The following is a 9662-nucleotide window of genomic DNA, read 5'->3' as shown; positions in this document are numbered from 1 at the left end:
AGTTAGTAAAAGACTACTATAAGTATGTATGTGTGTGGTGCTGTAAAAGGTATCCAAGTCTAATAAGAAAAAGATTTGGAGAAAGAACAATGTAAACAATTAAAAATAAACTCTCTTCTGTCTCTACAAGAGCAAAGACAAACGTAAATGAGAGAGGGTAAAGAGAGTGTGAGTTTGTGCTTGTGTTAAAGATAAAACACAAGTGAGTACAAGAGAGTGAACGCCAAGCCGAGAGCCAAAATCACAACACTTGGTTAAAACAAAACAAAAAAGTAAAGAAATGTGCAGCCAGAGGACACAAGACAATTTTTCTTTTCTCGATAACTTAACTTTTTATTACAAACAGTAGAAACTTTGTGGTTTACCAAGAGGTTTCTATTCTTCTTTGTTGAATTTTTCAAGATATTTATTTTCGCAAGTATCTGGAATTTCTTCTAGTACTTGCTAGCAGACATAACTGCCTCACGTTTCCTATGTATAAACCTTATTTTGCTAGAAGATGAAGCAAAATCTGCGGTCGAACAACAAAGAACACTGAACGACAACTTGAAAGAAGAATGAAATTGGAGACTTTTAAAATCCGTGAACTCATCATTCCTAAACGAATCGAGATCTCGTCAGTCTTTCAAACTTGCATTTTCTTATTCAGTCTTCTTAATACCACAACTTTATTGTAATTTTAATTTTATTCCTTTCTAACGTTCTCGAAAGAAGAATGAAGTTTGACTCATTAGGACTGAGATTAAGCACTTAAGTGAATTGTTTATGAAAATTTTGTTCTTTGTTCGTCTAAGGATATCCTTCAAGAACCGAATGACGTTCTTTGTATTATTAGAAAATGTATGATACGTTTGGCGGATTGATAGCTAAATTACATTATGATGTTTATGTGAAAATAGTTGTTTAATCCAAAGTATATGAGGCATGAAAGAAAACATTTCACTGGTCAATTTTATAAATCTGCATGGTCAATCATTGGAAAGGAGTTTGCGGTGGCAGTACAATCTTTCTTCAAAAAAGGTTTTCTCCCCAAAGGTATTAATTCAACAATTCTGGCTCTGATTCCGAAAAAAGACGAGACAGCTCGAATGGGTGATTATCGGCCGATATCATGTTGCAATGTTCTTTACAAAGTTATCTCTAAGATCTTGGCAAACAGAATTAAAAAATTCTCCCAAGCTTCATCTCTCCTAATCAATCAGCTTTCGTGAAGGAGCATCTTCTTATGGAAAATGTTCTTTTAGCTTCTGAATTGGTGAAATGCTATCATAAGAGTACGATCTCTTCAAGGTGCACTGTGAAGATCGATATCTCAAAAGCCTTTGATTCAGTTCAATGGTCTTTCTTGAGATCTATTCTCTCAGCCATTAAGATTCCGAAGAAGTTTGTGGTTTGGATTATGAAGTGCGTTGAGTTGGCTTCTTTTTCAGTACAAATTAATGGTGAGCTAGCGGTTTATTTTAATAGCTCTCGAGGTCTGAGGCAAGGCTGCTCACTGACGTCGGCTTATCTATTTGTCTTATGTATACAAGTTCTCACAAAACTTATCGATAAAGCACCACAGAGAAAAGGATTGGTTTTCTTCCCTACTGTACGGATTTGCATCTCACTCATATCTGCTTCGCAGATGATTTATTGGTATTTTCAGATGGTAAGAAGAGTTCCATTGAAGGCATTCTGCAAGTTTTAAGAGATTTGCAGAAATCTCTGGATTGAGCATCAGCTTGGAGAATCAACGCTCTACATCGCAGGGGTTCAAGAAAGTGATCGGACAAGAATTCTGGATCAATTTCCTTTTGACTCCGGTTTGCTCCCGTTGCTGACTAAAAGAATGACTGCCAATGATTATTCCCCGTTGATTGACCGAATAAAGAAGCACATTACAACCTGGACCGCGAGACAGCTTTCTTTTGCAGGTCGTCTGCAATTAATCAGCACTATAATTCACAGCATCACCAACTTTTGGATGTCGGTTTACAGGCTCCCGAAAAAGTGCATCAAAGAGATTGATCAGCTCTGTGCGTCATTCCTTTGGTCAGGTCCAACAATGAGCCCTCACAAGGCCAAACTTGCTTGGGAGAAAGTTTGTTAACCAAAGGAAGAAGGAGGATTGGGTCTACGATCGCTGGAAGAGATGAATAAAGTAAACTGTCTAAAACTTATCTGGAGAATTCTGTTCGGATAATCTTTGTGGGTACGTTGGATAAATCGTTACTTGGTTCGAAAGGGCTCCTTTTGGAAGGCAAATGATAATAGTTCACCCGGTTCATGGATTTGGAAAAAGCTGTTGAAGTATAGAGAATTGGTGCAGTCTCTCACTAAAGTCGAGATCCAAAGTGGTTCAACCTCCTCCTTTTGGTTCGATGCCTGGTCTCCACTAGGCAGGCTGATCGATCTAACTGGAACACCGGGTTGCATTGATCTAGGAATACACATTGATGCCACAGTGGAGCATGCTATTCAATCTTACGTCAACGTCACCATCGAGTGGAGATCCTGATCCTGATCATTCTTCAACTAAGATGTCGGGGTTTGACGAGTTGTGACGACGTTCGGCTTTGGAGAGTAGGGAATACTTACAAGCCTATATTCAACACAAGACAGACTTGGGAATTAATAAGGAGCCGGTCAGAGAAGGTGGAATGGTTCAAATGTCTCTGGTTCTCCGGTGCAACTCCTAAGTACTCGGTTTTGTCTTGGATTGCAGCCCATAATAGGTTGGCTACGGGTGATAGAGTAATAAAGTGGAACCTTCAGACGGATGCTCAGTGTGTTTTGTGTAAGCCTCCAATGGAAACAAGGGAACATCTTTTCTTTAGCTGTCCCTTATCTCAGGAAATTTGGCTGAACTTAACTGGAAAGTTTTTTTTTTTTTTTAACTTAACTGGAAAGTTTCTTGGGCATTTTTATTCAAACGACTGGAGCAGAGTTTTGGAAATACTGATGGATGAGCAAAGAGATCGAACAGACATGTTTCCTTTGAGATATGTCTTTCAAGTCTCGATACACACAATACGGAGAGAAACACCACAGACTACGACTATTCTCATAAAATTCATTGATAAGGTGGTGCGCAATCGAATATCATCACTAAACAGAGGTGTGTGTCGACGGTTTGACAAGGCAATGATGGTCTGGTTTGGCTCTCGTTGAAGAATGAAGACCCGAAGTTTTTCTTTTTCTTTCATTTGCTGTGATTTGCTCTGTTTCATAAATTCCTAAAAGCTTTCTCTACTACAAACCGTTAATCGTATGATGCACATGTTGTAAAAACGACTTTTTGAGATGAATAATTTAACATTCGTAGAAAACGTTATCATAGTATACATGAGTTATTTAATGAAATGTTAAGTTAAATGCTTTTAAGCCGTATGTTGGCTTCGGTCATAATGAATTTTCGGATTGCTGGTTGACTTTGGCAGTGATGGACCTTTGGGTCATATGTTGGCTATGGGCTGCAATGGACTTTTGGGTTGTATGTTGGCTACGGGATATGTGATGAAATTTCGGGTCAAAGGTTAGCTATGGACCAACAAGCAGTGATGGACCGATATGTCGTGATGGACCATTCGATCACATGCTTGCTTCGGCCATGACAGACCTTTTAATCGCAGGTTGGCTTCGGCCGTGATGAATCTTTGGACTGTAGGTGACCTTCAGGCTGAAAATGTATATGAAAGACTAAGTAGTAAGAAATGTGTGAAATGACTAAGTAGTAAGAAAATAGTTAAGTTTATAATATTGAATATGTAGAAATGAATGATAATGATTATTGGGCTGTATATGGACGGTTCCTAACTGTTTATTTTATAGGTCTATGCCTTCTTTTGTAATACCGGTGAAAATTAGTTGTATGAACATGAGCTCGAGGTTATTGAAACCATCGGGACTTGGGTGCATGAACTTGGAGTATTACTTTTTGGGAGTTTTCAAACATTATTATTACAGTGCACGGTATACACCATTGCCACGAAGTCCCCAGTCCGTCACCAATTAGGGAGTTTGTGTCAATAAGAGTGTCTTGCAACGCGAGCAGAGAGCTTTTGAACCTGCAACCGGCACAAGATGAAGATGAGAAATTTTCTATTTAATATGAAATAGAGAGAAGTTGCAAAAGTGCATGACAGGTTTGCCACTTTGTTTTCGATTTTAATAGTATTGTTTTTGTCCAACCAATATGTTGAGTTTAAACTTATCATAGATAAAATCTTGTATTCATATTCGTATGTTTATTTACAAACTTACGTCAATACGAGTTTTATATTCGCAATCAATTTTTTTTTTTAATAATCGGGAGCATCCCGGATCTATGGAAGGGCTTAAACTATTCCATAGTGCCAAGTGCAAAAAAAAAAAAATTCTTTTGAAAGTTTAATTTGAAATATCATGTTTTAAAAATAAGATAACAAACTTGTTGATTTATTTTTTTGGAAGGACTAGGAAGTGTTGAGTCTGAAGTCTCCTACATCTCTATAATATGAGACCCAGACCATGTTAAAAATTAGTTATCTTCAGAACATATAAAGTGTTTCAGTGGTACCTAAAGCTTGAAGAGACTATTGTTCAAGCCTCAACAAGGACGTGGGTGGTTTAAATAGCTTTCTTTTAACAAATTTAACGTGGTCCAGTGGTAAGATCAAAAGCTTGAGAGAACAGAGAAAATTAATAAAGACAGATTATATGGACATAAGTTTGTAACCAAATTATCTCTTAGAATTGGATACTTCTCCTTCAGCCTCTGACCCCAATGTAAAACCACTCGACGTCCTTCACTTATCCTTGATGAATTAAAAGCCGGACCAAATGCATTTGTATACTACAAAGACCTAAGTGACTTGAGTCAAGTCTATACAATTGCGAAAGCCTTGACCTACGTAACGTACATGTAGATTCGACATGTCCATACAAAATCAAATGTGCGGTGATCTTTTGGTATTGATGTCTCTTTTTAGTGTTTGGAAAAAAAATGTTGACAATATTAAATATTAGTTTTGGATTTCCCCACACCGAACGTCATTATGTCTTATTGACGGAGAAGATGTGGTGGTCCTCCAACGGTCACCACATTGTGTTTGATTATATAACATACCCAAACACACGTTGAAAAAAACGAGACTTTGTTCTGGTGCATTGAAATTGGTAATAAATTCTTTTATCAAAAATATATTAAAATAGTATATATGTATATATATATATGCTCAAAATAAAGCATGTAGCCAGTCCATATTAGAATTGTCCAAATTTCTTTTCTTTTACACAATTCCATTTCACTCTTTTATCAATTCTAGTAATCATCTTCTACTTCTTTTTGGCTCCAGTCTGCTAGTATTACAAAATGATTGAATCTCATAATCATATCACAAAACTATTTTATATATCATATCTTAAAATAAAAGCAAGATAACTAACTACTCGAGAAAAAAAGAATATGAAATATTAAAGAAGATAAACAGGTGATTATATAAAAACAATTAAAAATTACCATCCATTATATATATATATATATATATATTTGTAAATTAACAAAATAATCTAAATAAATATATAATCCCCGCTAATAAACTGTAATTCCTAAGATCTAAACTCTAAGGTTAACTCCAATGAGACTCCAAAACAGGGATTCCAAAAATTATACAATACCCACCCAATTTGGTATTTTGTGAATAATGTTACACTTACTCTCCAACAAATACTAAAAAAAAATATTTATTGTGTTATATTTAATAAAGGAGTTAAATTATTATTTCTTATCAGTTTAAACTTATAAGTAAACATATATAAATTAGTTAGAATAAAATAAAAAAATAAATTAGTTATAACAAAACATAAATAAATTAGTTAAAACAAAAATTTATATAAATCTAAATAAACATTGAAATAATAAAATTATATTGTTTTAACAAATAAACATACAATCTAAATATAATAAATTATAATGACTCATTACAAATAATTAAAATATCAAAATTATTAAAGAAACAGACAATTTAATCTTATCCGTATTCTTCTCTGTGATGTTTAAGATTTTCTTTTGTGTTTAGAATGTTTTCAAGTTTATTTAATCAATTTCGTTGTTTTCTGGAATTTATATACAAAATCTTATCTTTATTTGATATTTTGTATGTATAGTGTTCGTCCTTTTGAAAAAAATTATAACTTGAAATTTAGAAATTTAAACTAATTGAAGGACATTGACTTATTTACCTTATAGTTTTGCAAGCTAATCTATCCAACTGAGTGTTGTTAAAAAAGAGAAGTTTAAAAAATATATCTCCATCTGAGATTAATATTTAACTATTCGAATTACTACATACTAAACTATGCCACTGGAAATTTCGAAAGAAAAAACTATGCCACCGGAATTACTACGTACAAAAATATTATTTATGTAATCAGAGACTTGGAAAATTTGTAGCTTTGCTTTGCAAAAAAATTCTGCCTGCCTCGGATTTCAAATTTCATTTGACTTTTTCCAACCCATTTTTATTGTCCTTTAGTTAACACCCTTGTTCGAAAACTCAGGCGGGGAGCCGAGTAATCGTCCGAATAATCGCTACACGGTAGGTGGCCGTGGCGAATCAGACCTCGGCGGTAGCATTAGGGGGTAGCCGTATAGTTTCCATGTTTTAGCCGCCTAGAACGAATTATAACGAAACACGTCCGTGTAATTAACATCACGATTCAACTTTTTTAAAAAAAATCAACGGAAAACTCACTTTTAATTAATTTTCAAGTACAAAAACAAATGTTTAGTTGAGAATCTAGAGTAATCAGGTTAAAAACATCATCAAACCAGTGAAAAATGTTAAGAATTTTTTTTAAAGGTAAAGTGGAAAAATTGGGTTTCTGTTCGACAGAGAGAGGTGAGAAGAAGGGGACGATGGCATTATAGTAATTTCGCATTGACTTACAATTAGAAAAATTAACCTCTACCTACCTTCGAACCCGTGAGTAAATAAGCATATTAAAACACCTAAACCACTAGATCACAGTACAATCTTTGTATCGCTCTACATATACTTTTTAATACAATTTACTAAAAACATTGAAAGTAAATAACACTCTGATCACCTCGAACCCATGATAGTTCATGCCATACTAATGACCAAACCACTAGAGTATGATAATATACGTATAAATGAAGTATTATAAATATAAAAATACAAAAAATTCCTCCCCGTGTACTTCCCGATTTTTTCCCGCTTTTCCAATAAATTGCTAGGCCCGGGTGCACCGCACGCGTAGCACCCAGCGAGTTTCAGAAGAACAAGGGTTAACACTAATGTTTTTAATAATAATTCTTTAAGACTTCTTCTTTTAGAACCAATTTTGGGTTCAAGACTCTTCCAAACCAATTCACTCCTCTATATATATAACAGAAAAGGGAAGTTAAAGAATCACATAATTATCCGTGTCCTCAAATCTTGTGATGATGACAAACAACACTACAAAAACTCGTAACACCTTTCTTAGTTACTTTGTTCCGTTCCTTTGGGGATTTGTGGTGATGGATGCTGGTTTAGGACAAAACACAAGAAGTGATGAAATAAAAGTAGGAGTAGTTATTGATCTCAAAACAAACTTTTCCAAGATCTGCCTCACTTCAATTAACATGTCGTTGTCCGATTTCTACCAAACTCATCCTCATCACCGCACAAGACTTGCTCTTCACGTCAGGGATTCCATGGAAGATATTGTTGAGGCATCAGCTGCAGGTTGTTTACATTTTCTGTCTCTTGCTTCTCCGTTACTATTTTTTGGGTAAGGGGATAATTCGGTATAGTTATATTTAGTTTTAGTTAAATGAATACTGCCTATGAAGTTAGGTAACCTCGAGACTTGATTAGGTACTATTTTCATTGAATCTAATCAATCTTATAAGTGCCTACTGAAAGTCCTTAGTGTGTTCTTGTGTGGTATGTGCAACGAGTCTGTTAGATTACTATTAATAATCTACTTGTGGTATATGCTTAGAATCTTGCTGAAGATTAGTCAACTCTAAAAGAAATCCCTACCACTATAAATGAAATATTAAGAATTAATATCCTAATAACATTAGATTATAATAGAATTACAGAACTGATTAAAAATACTATTTTTCAACGTCTGAATAACTCTAGATGTTGAACAGAATAAAAGAATAATAAAACTAGTAACAATAGACTTCGATAATGTAAAATGCATAAACCAATAACAGCTAATTCTACTAAAAATATTAAAATCTATAAACGAACAAATAAGTCCATACTTACGTTCAATATTGCCGTTCTATCTTCTCAGTGGTCCAAACAAAGGATTAACCATTCTTTTTCTTTTTCTTTTTTGTTTGCTTGTGGTGTAAGCAGCCTATAACCTAATCAATAACGAGAAAGTGAGGGCCATCATCGGACCAAGAAGCTCTATGCAAGCCGAGTTTATGATTAAACTGGCCACCAAATCTCAAGTACCGACCATCACTTTCTCAGCAACGAGCCCTCTACTTAGAACTATCAACAACCCTTACTTCGTCCGAGCCACTATCGACGACTCATTCCAGGCTGAAGCCATTGCGTCCATTGTCAAATCATTTGGGTGGAGAAGCGTCGTCGCAATTTATGTGGACAACGAGTTAGGTCAAGGAATCATGCCCTCCTTGTCAGAGGCTTTAGAAGACGTGTAAGTCCATAGAAGTGTGATCTCTCCAGAGGCTAGCGATGATCATATTCTAAAGGAACTTTATAAACTCAAGACTGAGCAGACAAGGGTATTCGTTATCAACATGGACGCAAGTCTCGGATTCCGGGTTTTGAAGAAAGCTAGAGAAATAGGGATGATGGAGGAAGGGTATGTCTGGTTACTATCAAATGGAATGACCCACATGATGAGACATAACGGTCGTAGCTTAGAGACTATGCAGGGCTTGTTAGGTGTGAGGAGTTATGTCCCTCAGTCTAAAGAGCGTGAAGATTTCAGTTTGAGATGGAAAAGAAAACTCGAGAAGGAGAACCGGGCGGGGGATGGTACAGAGCCTAATGTTTTCGCATTATGGGCGTATGATTCGAAGAAGTTCTTCTCAATATGCATGACATCTAAATTATGCCGCAATAGATGACTCTCCCAATATGGCAGATCCCACAAAATACTCTTTTTGTGCCAGTTATATAGCTCTCCAACCTCATTGACTCGAATGTTTTCATGTCCACCTACATCTGGCGTCCTTTCTGCATCAAAATACCTAAACTGCTTCAACAAATCTTTCCCACTAACTTCCTCAGGTGGACCATCAAACACCTGCTTGTTCTTCGTAAACGAAGTCTTACTCCTGCGGTATGGATGATCAGGTGGTAGAAATCGTCTGTGACAGTCAAACCAACACGTTTTCCTTCCGTTCTTTAGTTGGAAAGCATCTGTGTCATCTTGACAATATGGACATGATAGCTTCCCATGTGTTGTCCATCCAGATAACATACCATATGCGGGCAATACTTATGTGGACAATAAGTGACTTTCCAGCATATGGTATGTTATCTGGATGGACAACACATGGGAAGCTATCATGTCCATATTGTCAAGATGACACAGATGCTTTCCAACTAAAGAACGGAAGGAAAACGTGTTGGTTTGACTGTCACAGACGATTTCTACCACCTGATCATCCATATCGTAGGAGTAGGAATTTGTTT

At 35.7% G+C, this 9662-nt stretch overlaps 1 pseudogene; it reads left to right on the top strand.

Moving 5' to 3' along the window:
• The first annotated feature begins 7438 nt into the window (after positions 1-7438).
• Positions 7439-9662, top strand: part of LOC106342057 — an 11290-nt pseudogene continuing 9066 nt past the window's right edge.

The sequence above is a fragment of the Brassica oleracea genome, chromosome C4 (assembly GCF_000695525.1).
Source record: "Brassica oleracea var. oleracea cultivar TO1000 chromosome C4, BOL, whole genome shotgun sequence".
Lineage (NCBI taxonomy): Eukaryota > Viridiplantae > Streptophyta > Magnoliopsida > Brassicales > Brassicaceae > Brassica > Brassica oleracea.
This window is presented reverse-complemented; position numbering and strand designations above follow the sequence as displayed.